Source organism: Prionailurus viverrinus, chromosome E2 (assembly GCF_022837055.1).
Source record: "Prionailurus viverrinus isolate Anna chromosome E2, UM_Priviv_1.0, whole genome shotgun sequence".
Taxonomy (NCBI): Eukaryota; Metazoa; Chordata; class Mammalia; order Carnivora; family Felidae; genus Prionailurus; species Prionailurus viverrinus.
In genome coordinates this window covers 53036105-53063385 of record NC_062575.1, presented here as the reverse complement: position 1 = coordinate 53063385, position 27281 = coordinate 53036105, and the positions used below count along the sequence as shown (strand labels likewise).

At 56.0% G+C, this 27281-nt stretch overlaps 1 protein-coding gene and 1 long non-coding RNA gene across 4 annotated transcripts in view; one reads left to right on the top strand and one right to left on the bottom strand.

The window, feature by feature from the left end:
- The window catches only part of BICRA (BRD4 interacting chromatin remodeling complex associated protein), an 80699-nt gene extending 67219 nt beyond the window's left edge, over positions 1-13480 (bottom strand). For 2 of the 3 annotated variants that reach the window (XM_047836715.1, XM_047836717.1), the window contains exon 1: positions 13321-13480. The gene's annotated coding sequence lies outside the window, so the exon portion shown is untranslated. Of the gene's footprint in view, positions 1-853; positions 1171-13320 lie in introns of those variants that run through there. The other variant, XM_047836716.1, reaches the window with a different exon arrangement.
- Positions 13481-19033: 5553 nt separating this feature from the next.
- LOC125153120 (uncharacterized) lies at positions 19034-21913 on the top strand. The gene is made up of 3 exons (XR_007147411.1): positions 19034-19406; positions 20813-20969; positions 21606-21913. It is a non-coding gene; the product is annotated as an uncharacterized LOC125153120 (long non-coding RNA).
- The last annotated feature ends 5368 nt before the right edge of the window (positions 21914-27281 follow it).

Sequence of the window (27281 nt, the reverse complement as noted above, 5' to 3'; positions counted from 1 at the left end):
AGCAGCAGGGTTCACGGCTGAAACCTGGGCCGTGGGAGCCAGACCATGGTGGGGGGGGGGTGGTGCGGGGAGAATCCCCACTCTGCCATTTAGCGGCTGTGTGACTCTGGGCAAGTGACTTGACCGCTCTGTGCCTCCTGTTTCCTCCTCTGTAAAAAGGGGATGCTCAGGCATCCACCTCCGAAATGCTTTCTGCGGAACAAGCTTGCAAAGAGCTTGTAAAGAGCCTAGACGGGCACCGGGGACCGTGGCGGCTGTCACTACAGTCACAGTATGCGTAAAGCTCGTAACAGGACCCACGACCGCCCCAGAAATCCCTCGCCAAATGCTGGGACGCAGAGCCCGGCGTATGGTTCTCTGGGGCAAGGTCTGTGGCCTCTGAGCACGTTCCCAAAAGGACCTAAAGTAAACCTTTTTTCTCCCACATGCGCTTAAGACCTCAGCCCCAAAGAAATAAAAGGCGACCTTTCCAGGCAGGCTGGACAGGGCTGCCAAAGCTCGCCCTCCCCCACCAGCTTGGCAACGCGACAGCCACCCTGTGCCCCGCCCCAGGCCTCCCTCTCCTCCTGTCCCCAAGCAGCCCCACGCGGTCCCGCCAAACTCCTTCTCAACCTCACGGACACCTTGCTTCTGCCCTCACACCCGCCTCCCAACCTGCGAGGAAACCTCACTCCTGAGCCCAACCCGGTACCAACCCCTCCTGCTCTTCTAGAATCTTCCCTTCGCGCCTTTCCTCTTCTCTCCTGCCCCCCCCCCCCCCCAGCCTGCTCAGATCCTAAAAAACCGAACCGCTGTAGCGTTCGTCTCGCAAGCCACGAAAAGGTCACGCAGCCCTTGCTGGTTCGAGAAATACCGATTACAGCCTCCTCGTAAGTCAGGTCCTGGGGGGTAAATCCTAACAAGGACACAAGCCCGGTGGAGTGAAGGAAGTAGGGCAGGGTTGTCTTGGAAGGCTTCCTGGAGGAGGGGGTATTCAAGCGGAGGCCTGCCGGAGACAGGAAGGAGCTGTAGGGTAAAGGTGGGGAGGCAGGAACAGAGAAGGCAAGGTAAAAGGTCAGGGACGGTCGGGTTTTGTCGGAGGAGGTGACAGCAGACCTACCTGTAGGCAAGCACTAGGGAGCCAAAGAGTGTAGTGAGAGCTTTTTTTTTTTTTTTTAACCTCTGGCTGCCAAGAGCTGTCTTCCTTCTCCCCCCCCCTCCCTCCCTCCCTCCCTCCCTCCCTTCCTTCCTTCCTTCCTTCCATCCATCCATCCATGATGCCACCTCACACACTCCAGTGGGGCTCCCAGCCCTACCTACCCATCAAACCCGCCAAGTCCCCCTTCAAGTCCATTGAAGCTAAGACCTTTCTGGAAACTCCCTCCCTTTGCTCCTGAGATGCTGACCAATGCCTGATGTCGGGGCCGATTCTCGAGGCTCTCGCCTGTCCTGTCCCTGGGGAACTGTCCTCACCCCTGGGGCTCAGCGCTCGGTGTCAGTTACCGCTCAGTGTCACTCGTGACCCCGACAGTTCAGCCACCCACCCCTCGGCATCCATCCACCGTCCCCGAAGGACGCCCTACCCGTCTCGAGAGGGGACCGGCACATACCCACTTGCTCAGGCCGATGACCCCGGCACAACACACCCACACACGTACCAACCACTGTGCCTTCTCTGCCGGGAATGGCCTTGAGCCCAAAGCCTGCCCCCAGAAACCCCCTCCCCCGGGAAGCCTGGCCTGACGCCCCAACAGACTCCAGAGGCAATACCTCCTCCAGACCTCCACCAGCTCAGCGGGTACCCCCGAGATAAGGATCTCACCAGGCAGGGAGGATGAGTGTGTTTCTGGCTTCCTTCCCTCGCCTGTCCCCGAGGGCAGAGCTCTGAGGCCGGGTGCACAGGAGGCCCACTGCGTGGGTTTGAATTAACCAGTGGGATGTACCTGGATTCAGACCTCTGCTCAGCCAGCAGCGAGCTTGGTGACCTTGCACAAGTCACTTCACTCCTGGGAGAGGAAGGTGGTGACCACTTGGGGGTCCGGCCCTGGGTTTTCTTTTTTGTTTTTTTCTTAAAAACCACTACGACTGCCCCGGATGGAGCGCACCGCAGCAGGAGAAGCGACAGGACTGATGGACAAATAGCGAGCGACATGAGAGGGCCGCCCGAACGCAGGGAGCTGGGCGAAAAAGAAACACGAGGAGAAATACATCAGGATCCCCTGCGCGAAGTAAAAACCCACCACCCAAAGCCGTTTGCCAGGGCACAGGAGAGCACAAAAGATCCTCAGGAAAGGCGCCTGGGTGGCTCCGTCGGTTAAGCGTCTGACTTCGGCTCAGGTCGCGATCTCACGGTTCGTGGGTTCGAGCCCCGCGGTCGGGCTCTGTGCTGACAGCTCGGAGCCTGGAGCCTGCTTCGGATTCTGTGTCTCCCTCTCTCTCTGCCCCTAACCCACTGTCTCTGTCTCTCTCAAAAGTAAATAAACATTGAAAAAAAAAAGATCCGCGGGAAATACATGAGGAGGTTGCCTGGGGAGTGGGGGGTGGGGGGGGCAAGAATTTTATATCCACATACAAATATGTATTGTGTATGTTTATATATAACATAAACGCTTGTTCTATTTCTATTATATTAACTTTGAAATTAAATGACCACATAATATATATGGTCATACGTGCATGTATACGTATTTTTATTTTCCTACTCATTTATTTTATTTTTTTTTAATTCTTTTTAACGTTTTATTTATTTTTGAGACAGGGAGAGACAGAGCACGAACAGGGGAGGGTCAGAGAGAGGGAGACGCAGAATCTGAAACAGGCTCCCGGCTCTGAGCTAGCTGTCAGCACAAGAGCCCGACGCGGGGCTCGAACTCACGGACCGCGAGATCATGACCTGAGCTGAAGTCAGACGCTCAACTGACTGAGCCACCCAGGCGCCCCTACTCATTTATTTTAAAACAGACTTATATCATGAACTGGGTTAAATGAAACCTCCAATTCTGCTAGAGTCTGGCCGGCGGGGAGGGGCTCTTTAGGCCCAGAAGTCAGCTCAATGTGCCCCCGTGACAAAGGGAGATGCCACCCCATGCTTCTGAAAGGTCTACATGAAAAAAACAGGGCCATGGAAGGGACAAAGGCCCGGCCAGCGTCCTGACTTGGCCCACAGGCCAGGATTCACTCCCTCTGGAGAGCATGCGGGACCAGCAGACTGGGTACTGGGGAGGCAGCAAGGGCAGGATAGACCATGTTCATGGAATGAGGGTCAAGCGTCGCTGGAAGACCCATGGCTCCCTGTCGTGGGTGAGGGCCTGCAGGCTGGGCCCCACAACTCTGAGCTGGGTCTCCAGAGCAAACCAACTGCTCGGGGCTGGGACCCTGGGAGTGGCATTTGTAAAAAAAAAATTTAATGTTTATTTACTTTTGAGAGAGAAAGACACACACACACACACACACACACAGAGCGTGAGTGGGGGAGTGGCAGAGGAAGCAGGAGACATAACTCTATGTATATGAAGCAGGCTCCAGGCTCTGATCTGTCAGCACAGGGTCCGATGCGGGGCTCGAGCCCACGAACCGCAAGATCACGACCTGAGCCGAGGTTGGCGCTTAACCGACGGAGCCACCCAGGCGCCCCGGGAATGGCATTTTTCACAAACACTTCTGGTGATCTGGAAGCAGGTGGGTCGCCGTTTGTGAACCAGCACAGGGATTTCAAACATGGGCTCTGGACCCCCCCTTGCTCCCCCCCCCCCGGGATATGCCCATCGTTCATCCGGCCAGTCAACAAACATCAGGGCTCAACGGTGTGCCAGGAAAACATGGAGCCATTGTCTCTCTCCTTCTGCGGTTTAGAGTCTAGTGATAAAGCCAGGCCTCAAGAAGGGCTCACAGGAGACCTGATACATGCCAAAGGGGCGACGACGTGGGGTCAGCCAGTGCGCTGGGGGGTGTCCTTAGACTAGGGCACTGGGGGCCCAGGGGAGGGGTGTTAGGAGGCGGAGACTTCACGGGCGAAGGGGTCTGTCTCCGCTGACAGAAAGGAGGTAAAACCTTCCCATGGACTCCTGCTCGGTGAGACAAAGAAAGGCCTCCCTGATAGCACCACACAGCTGAATCTCAAAGCCAGAGATGTTCGAGCCCCAGGACCACATCTCGTCTGTAAAACTCGAGAAGGGGCGACACGGCTCGACCTCAGCCGACGAGGAGCAGCAGGTGTTGACGGGGAAGGGGGACGAGGGAACTTTCTGGCCAGTCGTGAGAACATTCTGGATCTTGACGGGGCGACCCGGGTGGTCACGTGTGCCAAGGACCTCATCAAGAGGCACACTGACCCTCTCTGCGTTGTGTCGTGGGTGGGGAGGCAGGTCGCTGGGCACATTCTGGGGAGGAGTGAGGGCGGTGTGGCGAGAGCCTGGCAGGAGATGGTAAGAGGGTTGAGCACACCCGTCACCCAGCCTGGGTCGGGGGGTTATTTTTCGAGAATGGGTGAGGGCCTACGGAAGACCGGAAGGACGTTTCGGTCCAGTGAAACGTCACAACCGCCCCGTGGGGCAGGAGCTGTGGGTATCTGCCTACCAGCACCACGGTGGGTAAGAGCCAGCACCCATACTCTGGACAGGAGCTGCAGGTGTCCTGGGGGAGCTGGGCCACCCTTTGCCTCCAGGTCGCAAAGCACTAGGAAGGGCTCCCCGCAGGGCCCCAAGGGTCATTCATGAGGATCCGGCAGCCGCAGACAGACCCTCCCCTCTCACCCTGCTTCCCAGGCTGCCAGCCGGGGCCCGGGGGACATAGGCTGGGAAGGGGGCGGTCACCGAGAAGTCAGCAGCCGCCCCCTCCAGCCCCTCCAAGTACAAGAAGCACTAGGAAGCGGCAAGTCTAGAGGGACGGAGTGGACAAGAGGAGGAGACAGAGGCAGCTGAGCCTGGCTGGGGGGCTCCAGGGACCCTTCCTCTGACCCCCTAACCCTAGAAAGAGCTTTGGGTTCCACCCCTCTCCGACTACACACAGAAACACTTAACAACAGCAACAGTAACAACGACCACCGCCTTCCGCGGAGCGCTTACGCTGAGCCAGGCATTTGTAAGACACTCTTCCGTGCAGGACTCACAGAACTGATGCAGAGGCTCTCGGAAGAAGCACGTCTTATTAACACTGCGCCCCTGCTCCTCCAGCCTGGGATTACGGAGGGGAAGTAACCTGCCCCCAGGTCACAAGGTTGGAAGGGGCTGGGGCGCCTGGGTGGCTCAGTCGGGGAAGGGTCCGACTTCGGCTCGGGTCACGATCTCATGGTTCGTGAGTTCGGGCCCCACACGGGGCTCTGTGCTGTCGGCGCAGAGCCTGCTTCAGATCTTCTGTCCTCCTCTCTCTGGTCCTCCCCTATTGGTGTGCGTGTATGAGCAGGCACTCGCTCACTCTCTCTCTCTCCTCTCTCTCTCTCAAAAATGAATACACATTGGGGCGCCTGGGTGGTGCAGTCGGTTAAGCGTCCGACTTCAGCCAGGTCACGATCTCGCGGCCCGTGAGTTCGAGCCCCGCGTCGGGCTCTGGGCTGATGGCTCGGAGCCTGGAGCCTGGAGCCTGTTTCCGATTCTGTGTCTCCCTCTCTCTCTGCCCCTCCCCCGTTCATGCTCTGTCTCTCTCTGTCCCAAAAATAAATAAACGTTGAAAAAAAAAAATTAAAAAAAAAAAATGAATACACATTAAAAAGAAAAAAAAAAAAGGTTAGCAGGGGCAACGAGAGGATGGAAACCCACATAGCCACCCAGTTACCCTCACCTCTGGGGTCATCCTGTCCATCCCCACCCCCCGCCAACTGGTTCAACTTCTCCGACTCGCCCTTTATGGCGACAATTTCCGCACAGAACAGCAGACCCTAGGCCCACACCTGTGTAAATCCCAAGCCTGTATAATCGGAAACAGCCCCCGGGGTCCAGGGCCTGGGGACGCCAAGACAGGGACCTCACCGAAGTCCCAAAGAAGGGAAACCGGAGAAAAGCCAACCCGGCCAAAGCCTACTCCCTGCCGCCTCAGTTTCCCCAATCTGTGCCATGGGCTTCACGGCTCGTCTCTCACAGAACAGGACAGATCCTGCAGGCGGCGAAACAGATTCTGGACCCCGGAGATACTCCTACCCGTTAGTAACAGTAGTGATATCGTTGAAATGCTATAACGTCTGGAATTTGCTTAAACCGATCCAGCGAAAGAGAAAGCAAAAAGTTCAGAGGAGGGGGGTGGGGTAACAGACAGAAAAGAGAGGGGCCGAGATCTGTTGAGGGGTGACAGGTACACGGGGGTCCAGTACGATATTCTCTCCACTCTGGGCGGATGCTTCAAAATCCCCATGATAGGGGCGCCTGGGTGGCTCAGTCGCCCAGCTCGGGCTCAGGTCATGATCTCACGGTTCGTGGGTTCCAGCCCCGCGTCGGGCTCCGTGCGGACAGCTCGGAGCCCGGAGCCTCCTTCGGATTCTGTGTCTCCCTCTCTCTCGTCTCTGCCCCTCCCCTGCTCACGCTCTGTCTCTGTTTCTCTCACAAATAACTAAACATTAAAAAAAACTTTCTTTAAATCATAATAATAAGCCAAGTGAACCTTCGCTGTGCACGCCTTCAAGCCAGGACCGGTCTTAAAACCTTTCCGCAATTTCACTCACTCAAGCCTCACAAAAGACCCCACGAAGTTCTGTTGCAGATGAGGAAACTGAGGCCCAAACAGTATTTGACCGCCTAGGACCTTCCATTTAAAATGGCAACGTTAGGGGCGCCTGGGTGGCTCGGTCGGTTAAGCGTCCGACTTCGGCTCAGGTCATGATCTCACGGCCCGTGAGTTCGAGCCCCGCGTCGGGCTCTGTGCTGACCGCTCAGAGCCTGCGGACTGTTTCGGATTCTGTGTCTCCCTCTCTCTCTGCCCCTCCCCCGTTCATGCTCTGTCTCTCTCTGTCTCAAAAATAAATAAACGTTAAAAAAAAAATTTATAAAATGGCAACGTTGGGGCACATGGGGGGGCGGGGAGGGGCTCAGTCAGTTAAGCATTCGACTTTGGCTCAGGTCATGATCTCATGATCTCGTGAGTTCATCACAGAGCCCCCTTCGGATCCTCTGTCCCCGTCACTCTCTGATCCTCCCCAGCGCACGCACTCTCTCTCTCTCTCTCTCTCTCTCAAAATAAATCAATATTAAAAAAATAAAATAAAATCATAAAATGCCAAAGTTGATTGCCCAGGATTTGGGGGGGGAAGCAGTATGGACTTGGGTATCCAATCTCATGGGAGACTTTGCTACTTTTGTTGTTGTTGTTGTTGTTGTTTTTAATTTTAGAGAGAGATCGCGAGTGAGGAAGAGGGGCAAAGCGAGGGGGACAGGGAGAGAATCTTAAGAAGGCTCCACACGCAGCTCAGAGACCAACACGGGGCTCAAATCCCACCACCCGGGGATCATGACCTGAGCCGAAATCAGGAGTCGGACACTCAACCGATTGAGCCTCCCGGGGCGCCCTACCACTCTTCATCACCGTCACCGTCACAGCCACTAACACTTTTTTTAAGTAGGCTCCGTGCCCAGTATGGGGCCTGAACTCACGGCCCCGAGATCAAGAGTCGCACGCTCCGCCAGAGGCCCCACCTCTAACACTTTCTGAGCACCCGCCAGGCGTCACGCGTTGTGTTCAGCATCGGACCCCCAGGAGCAGGCCGCGGGCGACTCTCCTGTCGTTCCCAGCCTTTCCGTTGGGGACACTGAGGCACGGGACGCGGAAGCCCGGCCCGCTCCCGGGGTCGACGCCGCCGGGCCTCATGCCAGAGCGGCCCTGCCACGCGCCCCCTGCTGCCGACGCGGCTCAGAATGCCAACATTGTTCCCCATGTGCCTTTGGGGAAGACAAGGGCGACCTTTCAGAGTGCAGAAGTCAGCAAGGGCCCCACGGCAGAGCAGCGGTGACAGTGGAAGTAACAGCCACATCAGGGGCTGGTTCCTGAAAGCCTCGGGGACGCCCGGCGCGGGAGGGCGCGGCCTCATTTAGCCCTCCCAGCCGTCCCTACGAGGGGGCCATCGGGGTCCCACCTCACAGATAAGGAAACTGAGAGCCAGAAAAAGGGATCATTTGGCCCGGGTCACACTATCATCAAGTGGAAAAGAAGAAGGCACCCCCACCCCCGCCCCGTGCCTGCCAATTAGGGGGCTCACAGCCAAGAATCTGGCTAGTCCTGGCCCCAGGAAAAAAAAAAACTGCCAAAAAGGGCAGATAACATCGCCAAGGACCGACGAGGCTTCCTGTACAGGGTAGGCCCTCCCAACAACCCTCCCCAAGTGGAGATAGAGATGAACCCATTTAGCAGAGGGGAAAACAGAGGCCCAGAACCAGCGAGCTCCCGGTCTACAGCCATTCAACCAGCAACAGGTGTGGAGCCAGGACTCCGGCCAACAGACTGGCTTCTAGAGCCCATGCTCTTGACCTCCGCACCAGGGGGCAAGCACGGTCCGCAGGCCACGGGCAGACAGGAAGACGCAAGGAGGCCACAGGAGGCAAAGACACCAAAGCAGGCTGGTTGGATGAACTGCACGGGACAGGAAGGAACGACTTCTTCCAAGGGCAGCCGCCACGGTACCTCCGGGGAGCCCCTAAGTGACAAACGGCAGACTCCTGGTCCAGCGAGCCCGCTTCCAGAAGTTTACCCCACAGCCGGACCCAGCTGCCGGGAAGAGGTGAGGACACGTGCTGTCCAGCCCTATGAGCTGAAAACCGCTCCCACACCCATGTCAAGGAAACAAGGGTTCACCCACACCACACCACGCCACTGGGCCCAGAAAAAGACGGAGGGAACCCTCCCTCTCCCGCGCAGGAAGAGTCCCCCAGGGAAATGAAGCACCGTGCAGGTCAACGGGACGGCAGGTAAAAACCAGTATCTTCAAAGACGCGCCCCCACGGGTAAGAAACGCGCGTGCACGGAACATCAGGATCGGGGAGCGAGGGACTAAGGGTGCCAGGGAGGGAGGAGAGAAAGACTGACGACGTTTGGTAATTCTGAACTTGCCCCCGTGTGCATGTAGCACTGAGGAAAACAATAAAATAAAAAAGACAGAAAGAAAGGCAGTCGCTTCCTCCTTGGAGCCTTCACAGACCACCCAGTCGGAATTACTCACATCGCACGCAGCGAGCCCAGCCCTGGGGACCCCGCTTGCCTCCAGCCTCCTCCTGGACCGGATCCCTGGCACACAGTAGGCCCTCAGGAAGTGTCACTGGGAACAGTTAAAGCAACAAAAGCACTCTCTCCGGCCGGCCGGATCCCAACCCACCGGCAACACACAGCCTCTTCCACGAAGCTAAATGCCACCAGGCTAGAAACGTCTCAGAAAACTCTCCATCGTCGGGGGATCCTGCGTGTCACCGAGGAGAGACACAAAGGCTTCCAGTCAATGGGGACGAAACTCTTAACGGTGGTACCCCCCCAGGCAGGGGAGGATTCAGAAGGAATGAGGAGGGAATCCTTGGGGACAGTTCAACCAGACATTTCCCATGCGCCTGTGGAGTGAAGCATCCTACTCCAGGGAGCCAACTCCGGGGGACAATCCTCAGACAGGCTGTGGGAGTAAGTGGGGAGCAAATCATTCTGATGGGGAGGCGGTGGGGGCGGGGGGAGAGGTTTAGGTCACAGATGGAGTTCAGGTAACTTGTTTCCATTGACAGGGTGCCCGGTAGGGGAAGACCCAAAGGAGACCAGAGCAAGATAACTGTGCCCCCCACCCCTCTCCCCGGCGGGGCGGGACAGGGAAAAACGCAGACCCTCACTGCTTTCCAAGCCCAGGCCCGCTGGAAAGGAATGCCATGTTTTCCTGTTTCCAATTAACTGCCCCCCCCCCCCCTCCCCAGCAGCCCTCTGCATTCTTGAGACCAGGAGTCAAGACAGCCACAGGGGAGAGCTGGGAGGGCTGGCTGGAACCCCATTGGTGGCTAGCCCCGGGGCTAAAAGGCAGCCCCCAGGAACCTGGGGAACCCCACCCCCCATCCCAGGGCCCTCCCACCAGGCCCCAGGGCTTGGCACTGACCCCCTTCCATAACTCTAGGGTGGGGGAGAAGACCCCCCACCCGAGGGAAGGCTGGGGCAGGCCCCAGAGGCCTCTGGGAAGGAAGTCAGCAGGGAGGGGGGCGGTCATGCTTCTCTGCTCAAAAAAAAAAAAAAAAAAAAAAAAAGTCAGTTCCTATTTTCAGGAAACACTCAGGCTTGCGAGACCTATGGGTTCCCCACAGCCCCTCTCCTCCTGTCCCCCGAAAGGAATTATTATGACTTAGGCCTATGCTCTCAGGAAGGAAGATCTTTACACATCAAGGTCGGGACAGTAGATCAGGGGCAAAACACAGTGTCTTTTGCGCAAAACACACACGGAGCCCCTCTCCCACTCACTCCTACCCCCTGCAGTCTGGGCTTGGGGTCCCCTCACAGCCAGAGACCAGGCTTTCCCTGTCCTTCTCCCTCAGTCCACCGCCCCCAAATGTTGAATCAGCACCAGTAAGTGCCAAAGGGGAAGGGCCCCAGTTCAGACAGTGGGCTGGGGGGGGGGGGGGGGAGGGGGAGGTCACTGATTCACAGGTGGCCCTTGCCCACCCACCGTGGGGACGTCCCCCAGGCCTTTTACTACTCCCTTCAATGTCCAGCACTCAACATCCCTCCCCAGCGCTGGGGAATTGGCACGCCACATCCAGTCCGATGAATGACAAACAAAATAACACGTTTAGATACGACTTTCCCCCACCTCAAGGTCAGTTAAGGGAACTATAATTATGGCCACCTGCAGATGAGGAAACTGAGGACTAGGGCCTTAAATGACCTGCCTAAGCCCACAGAGTGGGGACAGGGAGTCTGACACCGGCCAAGGGGAGAAAGGTTGCCTGTCAGATGCGTCAGGGTGCCTTGAAGGGTGGCCGGCCAGAGTGACCACGAAGGTCCCCGAGAGCTCGGCTGCCCTCCTGGCAGGGCTGAGTCGCAGAAAGCTGGGCCAAGTCCCAGCTCAGGAGGAAGAGGAGGAGGAGGAGGAGGAGGAGGAGGAGGAGGACCATGGGGCCAGCTCCCAGGTGCCCCCCACACCCCCCGACCAGGCCGGCCTGCGGTCCCCCTTCCCGGCCCACGCACCTCCAACTCGGCTCTTATAGGCAAACGCTGTGCTCCAGCCACAGCTGAGATGATTCCGCTCCCAGCCTCGCTTCCAGATGTCTTTACCCCTTCCCCAAACCGGCATGGGGGCAGGGGGAAAATGACCCAACAGCTCCTTCCAGATATTATTATATAGGAGACCCAGGTCAACTGGAATCAACATGACAAAGTGCCAAAGAGGGGTACAGGAGAACTTAACAGTCTTGAGCTGAGTGGGACGTGGGAGGAGCCGGGAATGGTTGCCCAGGGCAGGGGGGGGGGCTTTGTGACCCCGGGCAAGTCACATAACCTCTCTCTGAGCCTCCATTAGCCCGGCTGCAAAATGGAAATGCTAACTGTCACTAATCCTCCTGGGGTGGTGGCCAGGGTGTAGCAGAAGGCAATCCATAACGCTCCCTGGGTAGAGAGATGTTATTTCTGGGTTCTGGGGGGGAGGGGGGGAGTCATCAGGGAGGGTGGGGTAAGTAAACATAAGCCCCCTTGAGTCCCACCAGACGTCAGCGCAAGGGAAGGGGAGGATTCCCAAACTGTCCAATTCCCCTGTTCTCCCACCACCCCACAGGTCAGACTGAGCCCTTTACCCGCCCCCCCCCCCACCTCGGGTGAAAGCACACAGAGAGAGCGTCCCCCCCCCCCTCCCGCCCCCCAAAAGGCGCCGGCAGAAAGGAGGTGTGAGAGAAACGGAAACACTCCGCGCGCGTCCCCAGATGGTTATTATTCTATCGGAGGGCCGTGTGACAAAAGGGGCTGACGGTCCGGACCTGAGGCTGGGCACGACAGCAGCCCACGGTCTGGCAACGCCAGAGGGCTGGGACCTGTCACCCCGGCCTCCCGGGGAGAGCTGACACGGCGGCCTCTGACCCCACCTCCCAGGAAGTTCAGCAGCTCAGAACCACAAAGCAAAACAAAGGGGCGCGGAGAGGAAGGAGCCACGGTACCTTCCGATCACCGCTGGCCCCCGAGTCCCGAGCCCCCAGCCGGAGCCCGAGCAGGAGCCCCGGCGCGGCTCCTCGCCCGCTTCTCCGCTGGCCGCGGCCCAAGGCCTGGGCAGCCCCCCGGTCCCTTGTCTCCCCGCGGCCGCCCGTGACAGGAGCCGGGGAAGCAGCCGAGGGGCAGCTAGGGATGGGAAAACCAGATGGCTCCATCCCTCCTCCCTCCTCCCTCCTCCTCCATCCCTCCCTCCGGGTGCCCGCGGCCTGGCCGCCCTCCGCAGGGGCCCGGGGAGGCCGCGGGCCCGGCTCGTCCGGGCTCACCCCAGGGAAAGGGTTGCCTTTGTCTAAAGGTCACCACCCGAGCGCGGTGCCCGGGCTGGGCCTGGTGCCTCCCATTCCCAGGCCGAGGGGGTGGAGATGGGGGGCCGCCCCGAATCTCGGGAGGTGACAGGGGTAAGGCTCCCTTCCCTCCCCTCCCCCTCCCCGTAACGGCCCCCTCCGGGACGAGCCAGCTAGCGGGGGAGGGGGTCAACTCCCTTCATCGCTGGAGGGGTGGGGGACCAAGTCAACTCCTTTCATTGTTTAGGGGCGGTGGGGAGGGGGAGACCCAATGGCCTCCTTCCGCATCCATCCCTCCCCAGGCTGCCGGATGCCCCGTTTCTCCCCGGCACCCCCGACCGGGATTTGGGGAGGGGGCGCAGGGGACGGGCGAGAGGGGGAGATGAAGGCTCGCCACCTCCGGCCAGGCGATCACCATCCACTGCCCCATTGCCCTCTTCTTCTCTGAAAGGCGGGGAGCGGGGTGAGGGGAAGGGGGGAGGGGGGGCCCGGGCCGGGGGAGGGGGTCTCCCCGCCCCTCCCCCCGTGGAGCGTTAGGTCTCGTTTTTCCGCCGCTCCATTGTATCCCCGGCAGCCGGCGGGAGGGCCGGGGAGGCACCGGGCGCCGGGTTTGGGCAGGGGAGCAGCGGGGGGGGGGTCCCCGCAGGATCGGGGCGGCGGTGATGGTGGGAGAGACGCGGGGGATGGGGGGGCTGCCGGGGGTGGTGGGCGCCGAGCAAAAAAAGAGGCAGCGGGCGCTGCGCCCCGGTTGGGGGGCTGAGTGTGTGAGTGTCGGGGGGGTGGGTTCGGCCCCGGCTCCGGCTCCCCCCACACACACCCTCGCCGCCAACCCCCACTCCCCCCTCGCTTTTGCGCCCTGTCACAGCCCCGACTCGCAGGTAGAGAGAGTTAAGAGATTTAAAGAGAAATTGCTACATTGTGAGAAACTCACCCTGATGTTTGAGCAGCCGTCGGCGCGGGGTCTCCGAGACGGCCCCGCACGGGCTGCAAAGGGAGGACCCAGAAGGGGCCGACCGGCCGGGCCGGTCAGCGCACTGCCTGATCGCATGGCGGCCGCCCGGCAGCCTCCGCCAGGCCCCTGCCGCCGCCCCGCGCCGCGGCCCGGGCGCCCCGGACCCGCGCGCGCTCCGGGGAGGACCCCTCGGGTTTGCAAAAAAAAAAAAAAAAAAAAAAAAAAAAAAAGAAAAAAAAAAGAAAAAAAAAAAGAAAAAAAAATTTTTAATTAAATGCAAAAGAAAAAAAAAAAAACCTTGCAGGTTTTGTGTCCGCCCCCCCCTTCCTCCTCCTCCTCCTCCTCCTCCTCCTCCTCCTCCCTCCGCCCTCGCCGGGGGACGGGCTTGGGGGAGGCCCCGCCCCGCGCTCCGCGCACCAGCTCCGGCTCCGGACGCCGAGCGGCGGGCCCGCGAGCGAATGGGAGGCCGCGGGCGCCCCGGGAGGGTGCCTCCCGCGCCGGCGCCGCCCCCTCCCCAGCCCCAGTCCCGGGGGTTTGGGGTCGCGCCTTGCCAGGTTCTGGTGGAGTCGGCCGACTTCCTCGAGCCGTGCTCCGGGCTGCGGGGAAAGGCTAAAGGGGTTCGCGCTCCCAGACCCCGGGCGCCCTGCCGGCTGGGGAAGGGGCCCCGGGCGCCCCGGGCGCGCGCCCGACGCGGGGGACAGTCGCCGGGCGAGAGGAGGCGCCCAGGGCGAGCGCCGAAGGCTCGAAAAGGTAGCGGGAGTAGAGGATGGAAAAGAGGGGGCACCTCGCCAGTGGAACCGCGAAGGAGCCGGGAGCGGGAACGAATAGGGTGGAAAGCGGCGCGGGGTTGGGGGCGACTGGCCGGGACCCCGGGCGTGGCTTGATCGCTCACCTCAGTCGGTCTTTGCTCACATGCGACGGCCCCGGGGAGGGCGCCAGGGACGCGGGATCCAACTTCAGAGCCACCTCGAGGCCTCTCGGGCCGCGCTGATGGGATTCCCAGAAGCCCCAGAACGCCTCGGTGGTGTTGGGTCCGTTTCCGCCCCACCAGCCCATGAACGCCTTGCGGGTGGGACACTTAGATTCCCGCGTTCGTGTCGGGAACGCTAGGTGGGCGCCTGCTGTTATGTCCTGCTCCGTGCTGGGGGCCCAGCGGGGACCCAGATGGCCCGGACCTGCCTGCCTCTCCGGGGTGCACAGACCAGGGGGACCTCTCTTTTGGTCTCTTACTACTACCTTCTGTCTTCCCAGTGCCCCAAAAAGCTCCATGCATACAGAAGCGGCTTAATAAATGCGTTGAATGAATGAGTGACTGAGACGCATCTGTGCTTTAAACTTTAGTATTTATTCTAGTATCTTGGGCCTACTGTTCGTGATATTTAAGAGATCACTGAGGTTAAGGGCCCTGACTCAAACCGGTGGCTCTGGCTCACATCCTGCCTCTGCCACGTCCTTGCTTTGTGACCTTGGGCCAATCACTTCACCTCTCTGTGCCTTCATTTCCCCGTCTCAATAATAGGCCTCACTTTACAGGGTCATTAGGACCAAATAAGCTTGTCAGGGAGATCGGCACCTGACCGGAAGTGCCAGAGAAGCGCTGACTGTTCTTGATGATTATACAAAAAGTAAAACTGTCAATTTCAGAAGTGAACGCATGGGTTGCCCCAAACATAAGACAGTGGTGGATCCGGAACTTACGCAGTGGTCATCCACAGCTCACTTGGAGGAATGTGACTCTTTGGAAAACAGCAATATACACACTTAGACTTTATGTTTGTGCAGCTCGCCCTCTATTTGCTATGCCTGAGCCCGATTAAGCTACACCTTGAGTATTCATTAACTAGTGCCAAACACAATATTTTGAAACCTCAGTACTGCCCAGCAGGAAGATGCCTCTAGCACCTCCCATCTAGAAAACCTTTAATCCCATTTCACAGTGTAGGAAACTAAATTGGCTCCGAGGAAGAGAAGTATTTTGCCCAAAGTCCCACAACCAGGAAGTGATTGGAGCTGGGTGACACTTGTGTCTTGTCAAAGCTCCGAGCCCCAGGGGCACTCAGCACTTGAAGACTGGTTAAAAGCAGATTTGAGGCATTAGGAGGGGTGATTGTCCACATGTATTCATTCCGGCAGGGTGTATATTTCTTTCTTTTCTTTCTTTCTCTTTCTTTTTTTCTTTCTTTCTTTCTTTCTTTCTTTCTTTCTTTCTTTCTCTTCTTTCTTTTCTTTCTTTCTTTCTCTTCTTTCTTTTCTTTCTTTCTCCCTCTTTCTTTCTCTCTTTTTCTTCCTTTCTTTCTTTGTAAAGTTTATTTATTTTGAGAGAGAGAAACGGGGGGAGGGCAGAGAAGCCCAAGCAGGGTCCACGCTGTTCAGTGCAGAGCCAGACGAGGGGATCATACTCCCGGTCCATGAGATCCTGACCAGGGCCGGAACCAGGTGGCTTAACCGCTTAACTGACTGAGCCACCCAGGTACCACTGCAGGAAGTATTTTTTAAGTTATCCAGTATGTTCCAGAATTTTAGTAGCGGTCAAGACCACTCAGGTTCTCACCCCACCGCCTACCCCCACACCGTACACACACAGTCCACAATGTGTTAGGGAACGCAGACAATGTGCAAGTAAGACTTAGCGACAGTTTCCCCCCTGCCTTCCATGCATGGCAGGTCCCAAGTTTCTTTGGTGCACTGGTATCCCCCCCACCCCCACCCCTAGAACGCCGCCCGGTACTTGGTGCTCAAAAAAGGTCTTTTGAACCAAGAGGTAATAGCCACCCTCCCACAGATACACCTGACCCCTCAGGAAGATGGTCTGGGGCCATGCTACTTGGAATGGGCCTGGCTGGGTGTGAAGGAAGGCGACAACAGGTCAACCCCAAAGCCCTGGGAAATCAAGTGTCCAAGGTCAGCGTAGGGGACATTATGGGCCCAAGTGAAAAGAGACTTGCCGTCTTTTGGGGATGACACACATCTTCCCTTTGAGAATCCCATGCAAGGTGTGAGTTCTAGGCTAAGAATTGAGTGGGCGGTGGTGAGACCCAGACAGGTTCAGCGACTTGTCCCAGGGCTACTGAGCCGGGATGGGGACCAATCCAGTACACCCAGGTGTTCCATCACCAACTGTCTCCGAGTCATCAGATGAACTTGGGGTGACTCACTTCCAGCACCTCCATTTTCTCATCGGTCCCATGGGAGTGTAGAGTCAAGATCCCCAAATCTCCCCCTCCCCCCGCCACGTTATGATGAGAAATTTCAAACGTGGAAAAGTGGAAGTACAGTGAACACCTAAAAACCCACCGCTTGGCTTCGACCATCAGTATGTTCCTCTATTTGCTTTCTTACACATCTGCGCATCTACCCATCCATCAAATCCGTCTTATTTTTTGATGTGTTGCAGAGATCTGTTTACCTCTCCCTTGACGTCATTAACCAGGTAATCCTAGCTCCCCACTCTGATAAATGCTCTAATGACTGTAGTATAACCCTCTGGGCCAGGTGCTGGCCCTCTTTTAAACTGCAATTCTCTCTCTCTCTCTTTTTTTTTTTTTTTAACGTTTTTTATTTATTTTTGAGACAGAGAGAGACAGAGCATGAACGGGGGAGGGGCAGAGAGAGAGGGAGACACAGAATCGGAAGCAGGCTCCAGGCTCCGAGCCATCGGCCCAGAGCCCGACGCGGGGCTCGAACTCACGGACCGCGAGATCGTGACCTGAGCTGAAGTCGGACGCTTAACCGACTGCGCCACCCAGGCGCCCCAATTCTCTCCTTTTTTATTTATTTATTTATTTTTCTCCGTGAAGGAGAAACAGATTCAGAGAGGATAAGAAACCAGATCAAGGTCACACAGCCTGGGATTCAAACCCAGCTCTGGGTCCCCTGGGTCCAGACTTTATAAGGAAGAAGAGGAGGAAGAAATGAGACAATGAATGGATTATTGAAGGTCTTTGGGGGCAGTGACACAGCGGTGCACAGACGTGAAAAATTAGGACCAGAGAAGGTGCACCTACGTTTTCCTCAACCAGCAGATACGCTGTTATCTCTGGGTTCGGCTGGGCTCCTGGCACTGGGTCCTTGCTTCTTCCCAGTCCGGGACTTAATCCCATATGGGTCACAGTATCTCCTGTTTGTTAACATAAGGCTGAGCAGGTGACACACACCTGCCAAAGGGTCCAAAAACGTTTGCTGTGAGGAAAATGGCTTCTGTAGGTCCTTGTAGCCACTCCACGAGCAAGCATAGCCCCAGACATTGGACCTGGGATTATGGACACCCCACCGGAGGGGCGCCTGGGTGGCTCAGTCCATGGAGCATCCAGTTCCTGATTTTGGCTCAGGTCCTGAATCCCGGGTAGTGGGATCAAGATCCGCGTGGAGCCTGCTCAAGATCCTCTCTCTCCCTCTGCCCCTCTCCCCCCACCCCCCCTTGCGCGCACTTTCTCTCTCTCTCAAAACAAAACAACCCACGGCCTCAACATGAACTTGGATTTCTGCCCTTCATCTCAACGCTTAATGGAACTGTTTTAATCACAACCTGGCAGCTGAAAAGCCACAGCAGGAAACCCACGATTGGCCGTGGAAGGGTCCAGGACATTGGAGAACTAATCCGCCCTGTCCCAGGGTCTTGATGCTTTTTCCCACGTTCAGGACACTGACTCCACGGCCCCTTTCGATCCCAACCCTCCAGCTTGGAAAGCTCCCCTCCCCCGCAAGTACCAGGGCATTTTCTGTCCCATCCTTTCGCGCTGCTAGTCCTTCCCCACCCCATCCTCGGCTCTGCCAGCCAGACCCTAAACCCCTTTACCTCTCTAACCTCCTATCCGCCCTGCCGTCCAGCTCCTCCCTTGCAGGACCCTGACCAGTATCTGGCGTGATCTCCATCTCCCTACCGAGAGGAGTGGTTTCTCTTTTCCTTTACTTCTTTCTAAATAAGTGCTTTGTCCCTCCGAGGGTCAAAACAGTGTCCGCCGCGGCCCCTCCCTCGCGCTCGCAGCTGCAAAGTTGAAAACTTTGCCGACCCAAGTTCGGCTTCTTGATCTGGGAGGATGCTGGTGCTACGGGAGTTTTTGGTTTTTCAGTCCAGCGGCACACTTACGGCCCATGCGCTTCTCTGTGGGTACGCAACACTTCAATAAACAAGAGGGAACAAAACAAGGAGGCTTGCCCAATCCTAAAACACCCTCGCGGTCCCTTCGGGTTTCGTTCAACGGGATTTGAGGGAAGAGAGTTTCCATCAAAGACCTCTCCAGGATCCGGGATAGAGCCGCCAGGCGAGGAAAGAAAAGGGAACCGGAGGGCACTGGCTCCGATCCCGCTTCTGCCGTCTGACCGCGCCCTTTAAATATGGCTCATACGGCGCGACTGCGCTGCCCCAGCTCACGGGCCCTACTGGCCCGCTCGGAGGGCAGAAGCCCAAGAGCCGCAACGAAATCAGGCAGCTGCGAGCCCAGCCCGGCCTCGGGTCCTCAGCGCGGCAAGTGCGGGGGGCGGGGCCTGACCGCCCATTGGCTCACGCCTAGGGGCGGGCCCACTGCTCCGTCCCGCCCCCCCCCCTACCGGGTTAATTGGGCCTCGCGCCTGCCCGGGGAATTATTCATCGGAGGGCGGGGCCTGGGTTTGTTTACACCCTGCCATTGGCTGGATTTGAATCGGCCCGACTGCGGGCCGGCCGCGGGGCGGGGCTCCAGAGGGCCCGGGCCCGCGCCTGACAGCTTGGGGAGGAAGGGTCCGCGGCCGGAGCGCCGGGACCCGGCAGAAGGGGGTACCCTCGGCGGATGCGGCCAGCGGGGGTGGGCAGGTGGAGGCTTCCGCCCTCGTTTCTTCCCAAATACTAATCAAAGGCCAGGGTGCGGAGCCTTGTTTGTGTTTTCATAAACACGCTGTAGGGAAACCAAACCCGGAAACAACCTTGCTGCCCACGGATGGGGGACTCATTTAAATAAGCTGTGGCCTGACCCGTAGTGACACACGAAGTGGCCGTAAAATGAGGAAGACACGAACCGACACACAACAAGTTATGTATCCAGTCAAGAAACAAAAGCGAAGAGGGGAGCAGAGAGTGTACCGGCTTAAAAGTGGGTGAAAAAAAATACGAGCTTTTGCTTGTTAAACGCACAGAATGTCTTTGAAAGCAGCAACAACCCGGTAACAGCAGTTGTGTGTGGGGAGGAAGACAGGGCGGGTAGAGGATAGATGTTTTTGTACTGCCTACAAGTTAGAGCCCTGTATCACCCATTCAAAGAAAGGCACACCATGTAAATAAAAATACAGGACTGAGTTCTGAGGACTCTCCCCCTGCACCCTCCTGCCTTGGGGGAGGATGAAGAGAAAAAAGCCTAAGGAAGCCCTAAAGGAAAGAAGCAAAAATCAAATCTAGGGGAGGCCCCTTTAAGAAGGGAAACTTGCCTCCTCCAGAAAAATGATGTGAGGCTGTGAGGCAAGCTGAGCGCCTGGGCAGACGGGACAGTCGTCCTGGGTTTTGACTTTTATTAATACTCGTGTGTTCTGGGAGATCGAGAGAGGAAAAGAACGACTTCCTGCAGCTAATGAGGTTTGAACTGTTAGGGTTCTTACTTCCTCTGTCTAGATCCCGTGGGGGGAGGGTTTGTGATACACTGTTAATTTGGCATGAAAGTCAAGCCTGGAGTGAAAATTTGCCCATCTGCAAATTGTGAGTAACTGCTTAACCAAGCTGGCACTCTCAGCCCTGGTCCATAGAAATAACCTCAGCGAAGGTACCAACAAACATCCCTAGCAGGTGGGAGGTTCTAATATTTATCCCTGGTTTGCAGATGTGGAAAGGGAGTCACAGAGAGCTTCCAGAACTGCCAAAACCAGGCCCCGCAGGACCTGGAACCCAGGCAGCCCCACCCCAAAGTTCATACTTGTAACTGTTATATTACACCTGCCCCTAAAAACTTGTGTCTTCACAGAGATAAACTATTTTGTATCGACCTTCCACAGTAGAGAGGTTTTTGTTTTGTTTTGTTTTGTTTGTAATAAAAAAATTTTAGGTGGTTCTTTCTAAAATTCTACACGGAGGCAAACTTCTAAATTTTTTTTAAGTACATTCACAGAGGAAATGATTTGCCGGTGACCCTTTTACCCACCCCCGCCCTCCATGAAACACTTACTTAATGCTTCCCGGGTATCAGGCACATTTTTTTTTTTTAATTTTTTTTTTTTCAACGTTCATTTATTTTTGGGACAGAGAGAGACAGAGCATGAACGGGGGAGGGGCAGAGAGAGAGGGAGACACAGAATCGGAAGCAGGCTCCAGGCTCTGAGCCATCAGCCCAGAGCCTGACGCGGGGCTCGAACTCCCGGACCGCGAGATCGTGACCTGGCTGAAGTCGGACGCTTAACCGACTGCGCCACCCAGGCGCCCCACAGGCACATTTTTAAACATTTCATGTACATCAGCTCATTGAACCATTGCAACAGCCCAGAAGTCAAAATTGTTACCACTCTCATTTCACAGATGAAGAAACTGAAGAACAGAGGAGTTAAGTAACTGGCCCACCGTCCCAGATCTCCCTCCAGAAAAAAGAAAAGGGACACCAAGAAGAATGGGCAGGTCATGGCTGGAGCAAGAGGAAGGTGTCCAAAATTTCCAGAGAGGGAGGAAGGAATGGGAGGTAAGATAAACCACCGGGCTGTGAACGTGGAGAAAATGGCTTTAGTGGGGTGCAGTGGGGGGCTGTGGGCAGCTTGCAAAAGGTAGCGGGAAATGGCCGACAAGTGCACGAAAGGTTCTCGAAAGTCATCAGTCATCAGGGAGATGCAAATCAAAACCACAGCGAGACGCAGATTCACACTCACGGGAATGGCCGCAATGATAAAAGGGGACAAGAACAGGGGTTGGCACGGATGTGGTGAAATCAGAACCCTCATACACCGCTGGTGGGCAAACTGGTGTAGCCAAAATGGAAACCAGTTTCGAGTTTCCGCAGTCAAGTTGCACAAAGAATTGCCATGCACCGACTCCTACGTATATACCCCCCAAAAAAGTGAAAACAGGAATTCAAAAAAAACTTGTGCAAAGGGGCGCCTGGGTGGCTCGGTCGGTTAAGCGGTCGGCTTCAGCTCCGGTCATGATCTTGCGGTTCGTGGGTTTGAGCCCCAGGTCGGGCTCTGTGCTGCCAGCTCAGAGCCTGGAGCCCGCTTCGGACTCTGCGTCTCCTTCTCTCTCTGCGCCTCCCCCACTCGTGCTCTGTCTCTCTCTGTCTATCAAAAGTAAATAAATCTAAAAAAAAATTTTTTTTTAATTTAAGAAAATGAAAATAAAGTAACTTGTGCAGGAATGTTCCTGGTAGCATCATTCCCAATCGCCAAAAGCGGAAAAACAACCCACATATCCATCAACTGACAAATGAATAAACAAAATGCGGTGTATCCATACAATGGACTATTATTCGGCCACCAAAAGGAACAAAAGCACTGACGTGTGCCACAAACACGGATGAACGTTGGAAACATCATGCTAAGTGTAAGAAGCCAGAGGCAGAAGGCCACGTGTTGTAGAATTCTGTTTATATGAAATGTTCAGAAAAGGCAAATCCATACAGACAGTAGGCTGCCAGGGGCTGGGGGGAGCAGGAAGGGAGGGAGAGTGGGTATGGGGTTTCCTTTGTGGGGTCTTGAAAATGTTCTGGAATTCGTGGGGAAGGCTGTGCAAAATTATGAATCTACTGGTACTGAATTGTACACTTTAAAATAGTGAAAATGGTAAGTCTTACAAATTGTTTAAAATTGGGGCGCCTGGGCGGCGCAGTCGGTTAAGCGTCCGACTTCAGCCAGGTCACGATCTCGCGGTCCGTGAGTTCGAGCCCCGCGTCAGGCTCTGGGCTGATGGCTCAGAGCCTGGAGCCTGTTTCCGATTCTGTGTCTCCCCCTCTCTCTCTGCGCCTCCCCAGTTCATGCTCTGTCTCTCTCTCTCCCAAAAATTAAAAAAAAAAAAAAAAAAAAAAAAAAAAAAAAAGAAAAACAAAAAAAAAAATTAAAAGATTAAAAAGAATTTTTTTAAGTTTCTTTTGAGAGAGAGAGAGAGAGAGAGAGAGAGAGAATCCCAAGCAGGCTCTGTGCCATCAGCACGGAGCCTGATTCGGGGCTCCATCCCAGGGAACCTCGAGATCATGACCTGAGCTGAAATCAAGAATCAGATGCCTGACTGACTGAGCCACCCAGGCGCCCCGAAAGATTAAAAATTTTTAAATGGGGGTGAGAAAGAAAGCAGTGGTGTTGAGCGAAGACGACTTTAAAAACATTTTTTTTTTCAACGTTTATTTATTTTGGGGACAGAGAGAGACACACGGCATGAACGGGGGAGGGGCAGAGAGAGAGGGAGACACAGAATCGGAAACAGGCTCCAGGCTCTGAGCCATCAGCCCAGAGCCCGACGCGGAGCTCGAACCCACGGACCGCGAGATCGTGACCTGGCTGAAGTCGGACGCTTAACCGACTGTGCCACCCAGGCACCCCTGAAGACGACTTTAGAGGTAGTACATAGGGCAATGTATACAAGGCGCGGGGCCAGGTGGAGCGAAAGAATGGAGGTATCTGGGAAGTGAGGTCCAGACAGTTCACCTGCTCTGGAGGGGTTACAGAGAGCCCAGGGGGGACCTCGTGAAGCTCTCACAGGCCACTGGAGGATACAGACTCACCTCCAGGGTAGTCAGGGCCGGGTGGGGGAGGCAGGGGGCTGTAGGAGCCGGGAACAGCTACCCGACCCAGCCTGGGGTTCAGAAAGGCTTCCTGGAGGAGGAGGAGAACGATAAAGAACAGTCTGATAGGAAAAGGGAACAGGCAGTGCGGGAGGGGGGCATTGGTTTTCTGGGCCCAGAGGAGGAAGAGAGAGCCCAGAGTTTCTAAAGCGGAGATGAACCTTGACATTGCTGATTGAAACCCTGCTCGGGCTCCCTGATGCCCTCCGGGGGGGAAAGGCCACACCCTCGAGCAGTTTATCATCTGTTCATTCCCTGCACACATTCCCTGAGCACCTGCTCTGTGCCCCACCCTGTGCCGGTGATGCAGGGGACACTGGTGACGGGGACAGGCCCAGCCCTGCCCCACCCCAGTGGGGGAGACAGACATAAACCAAATCATTGCCCAAGTGATAGCTATTAGCTCCTAGCACCTGAGAGGCCAGGCAGGCTTAACCCAGCCCCCAGGGGCTTCTCAGCGTCTGGGATTCCCAAAGGGCCATTTCGCGATTTTTGCAGAATACTGCCTCTACTGTTTATATTTTTAATTTGTTCTTTCAACCAACTTGGGTTTTTTTTTTTCTTCTTAATTCCTTAAATGGGTTCCCGTGGGGCTCCCTGAGGCTCCTCGGAAGCACCAAGGGTCCTGACACCACAGGTGTGACAGGCTTGTTACTTTTTTTTTTTCCCCCCCTAACCTGCATTAAAATAAAGGCCTGATTGTGAAAATAAGTCACCTGGAAATGATCTCAAATGCTACTTTGGGGGCCTCTGGCCTGGTTTTGGGGGGCTGGGGGGTGAACTCCCTGAGGGAAGTCGGTGGTAAGCTAAAACTCGAAGATGAATACAGTTTGCGCGACAAGGGAGGACGGGAAGAGCAGGGGCAAAGGCCCTGAGGCAGCCGCGGCGGGGCAAGAAGGCAGGTGGGGCTGCTGGCGTGTCGGGAGGAACTGCGCAGCTTTGGGTGTATAGCATGGATTTGGGGGCTGAGCCCAAAGGCGATCCGCGCTCATCGAAGGGCTTGCTGCCAGCCTCGCTTTGCCATGTGTGTCTTCTGTCACGCCTTTCTGAACGTGGGAGAGGCAGGGAAAGACACTGTGTCCCTCGATCCCCACAAACGCTGCGGCACAGAGCTACAGAACAAAGACATTCTCTTCTAGAACCCCAGGGTAGGGGCGCCTGGGTGGCTCAGTCAGTTAAGCGTCCCACTCTTGATCTCGGCGCCGCTCACCATCTCTCGGTTTGCGAGCTGGAGCCCTGTACTGGGCTCTGTGCTGCTAATGCCGAGCCTGCTTGGGATTCGCTCCCTCTGCCCCTCCCCTGCTTTTCTCCCCCTCTCTTTTTGTCTCTCAAAATAAATAAATACACTTAAAAAACAAAAGGGCAAGCATCACCCTCACAGGCCTTACGATGTGTGAGGGTTTCTCCTCCCGCTCCTGCCTCTCTGCCTTCGCCATGAGAACGTGCCTGGGCTAGCTTGCCGGACGGATGTGAGGGAGAGGTAGAGAAGAACTGAGTCATCCCAGCTGAAGTCACTCCAGACCAGCCAGCCTCTAGTTACCCTGTCAGAGGATGACAGACCCATGAGTGAGCCCAGCCAAGGTCAGCCGAGCCTGGTCCAGATTAGCAGAAACCGTCCGGATGACCCAAATACACGTGGGGAAACAACATGGCTGTTGTTTTCAGCCACCACATTTTTGAGACGGTTTGTTACGCAGCTGTAGCTGACCGACGCAAAGGACAGACTAAGAACTGAGATAAATGTGTGGGCGTCCCCACCACCTAGTACTTTCGGATTTGTTGAATGACCAAGGCAATCCAGAATTCTCTCTTTCCTTCTAATTTCCCCTTCAAACTTTTACTCCTATATCCGGAACTCATCTTCCTTCTAACAGTACAATATATATCCCCCTTCTAGGGATGCTGGATTAACCCCTTAAGAAAGAAACAATGTTTGGGGCACCTGGGTGGCTCAGTCGGTTATGTGTCTGACTTTGGCTCAGATCACGATCTCACAGTTTGTGAGTTCGAACCCTGCTCTCTGTGCTGAGAGCGCAGAACCTGCTTCAGATCCTCTCTCTCCCTCTGTCTCTGCCCCTCCCTCGCTCCCTCTCTCAACAATAAATAAATAAACATTTTTTTTTAATTTTTTTTTCAACGTTTTATTTTATTTTTGGGACAGAGAGAGACAGAGCATGAACAGGGGAGGGGCAGAGAGAGAGGGAGACACAGAATCGGAAACAGGCTCCAGGCTCTGAGCCGTCAGCCCGGAGCCCGACGCGGGGCTCGAACTCACGAACCGCGAGATCGTGACCTGGCTGAAGTCGGACGCTTAACCGACTGCGCCACCCAGGCGCCCCTAAATAAACATTTTTAAAAAAGAGAGAGACAATGGTCGAAGAATGACAGCTTTGGAGTTTGTGCTATGTATTAGCTGGGAGCTATCACCAATTAAGTAAAGAAACAATGGTCTTAATTTAATTTTATTTTTTTAAGTTCATTTATTTACTTTGAGAGAGAGAGAGAGAGAGAGAGGGGGAGAGGGAGAGAGAGCATCCAAAGCAGGCTCCGTGCCATCAGCAGGGAGCCCAATGTGGGGCTCGAACCCATAAACCGTGAGATCACAATGGTCTTAATTTTAATCAAAACAATTGTTTTAAATGTTTATTTTTGAGAGAGACAGAGTGCGAATGGGGGGAGGGGGGGTGGCAGAGAGAAAGGGAGACACAGAATCCGAAGCAGGCTCCAGGCTCTGAGCGGTCAGCACAGAGCCCGATGCAGGACTCGAACCCATGTGCTGTGAGATCATGACCTGAGCTGAAGTCAACCGCTTAAACCACTGAGCCACCCAGGCGCCCCGCAATGGGCTTAGTTTTAAAGGGATTGACGATCTCGTTGAATTTTGGGAAAAGAGGTGATAGGTACTGATGGAAGGGAGGGAAGCACTGACCTCAGTAGCCCGTGTCGCCTGCACTAAGGTGGCTTTGACCCAAGTCTCCCTGGTTGCATCTTTCTTCTTTTCTGGAAGGCTCTCCGGGAAACCGCAAGGACTTTGGCAAGGAGGGGAGGGTCTCTGGGAACCTGGATCCTTCCGCCTGGAAAAGGAACGTCCTGGGTGTGCTCGGAGACGGCACCCACTTGGATTTCGAGGAGCTGTACTTTGGGGCTGTCCAGCCGGAGGTGAACGGAGGTGGTGTGTCGGGGCCTGGGCCCAGCTGTCAGATCTGGGCTGGTGCTGCACGTGCTTAGGAAAGATCATTCTGCAAGTGCTGGCCATTCACCATCATCGAACAAAACAGCAAACGGAAAAAATCCGCGCCCCACCCCCCAAAAGGGTGTAAGGAGAGGGAGCTCAAATGACCCACAACAGCCCTCCCCCTGCCACCTTAATAAAAGATATTTATGGCGGCTTCTTTGCGCGGCCAGTCTGGTGTTGCAGAGGGCGGGGCTCTGGAATGAGGCCTCTGTCTGGGTTTGTATCCCACCTCTGCCACCTACTGGCTGTGTGCCTCGGGCAAGTCAGTTTCCTCTCTGTGCCTCAGTTTCCTCATCTGTAACAATCCGCCTCTCAGGAGGGAGTGGATGTGAGGGGGCTCTGAACGGTACCTGGAACTTTTGTATCATTGTTCCCGAAAGCCCTGTTAGGTAGGAGGCACAGGGACCAGGATAAGCCTGGCCCCCGGCCCCACGGAACAATCAGAGATGCATATTGAGGAATTAGTTACACAGCAAGTGATTTGACTACTATTCAGACCCTTCCCCATCTCTGTCCCTACTAACGGAGTCCAGGCCACTGTCACCTCCTATATGGCCAGTTGCAAGCAGGAGAGGGGCAGAGAGGGAGAGAGAGAGAGACAGAATCCGAAGCAGGCTCCAGGCTCCAAGCTGTCAGCACAGAGCCCTGCGCGGGGCTCGAACCCACAAACCCTGAGATCATGACCTGAGCCGAGGTCGGACGCTTAACTGACTGAGCCCCCCGGGCGCCATGTCCCGTTTGCCTTTTCGAAAGGGCTGCGGCGGCTGGTGTGGGACCATGTTGTCCAGGGGGTGAGGGAGAGGGAGAAAGACGGGGAGAAAGATGAAGCGGGAACCTCAAAAGTAGGGAAGGGGAGGGAAGAAGAACGGGCGGCTGGAAGCCGGGGTTGGAAGGGTGTGGGCACAGAAGAGGGAGAAAATGCCAGGCTGGTGCTCTGGGAATGAGCTGACAGTCAGTTTGCGCAGGGAAGTATGGGGAGGGTCGACAGGTGG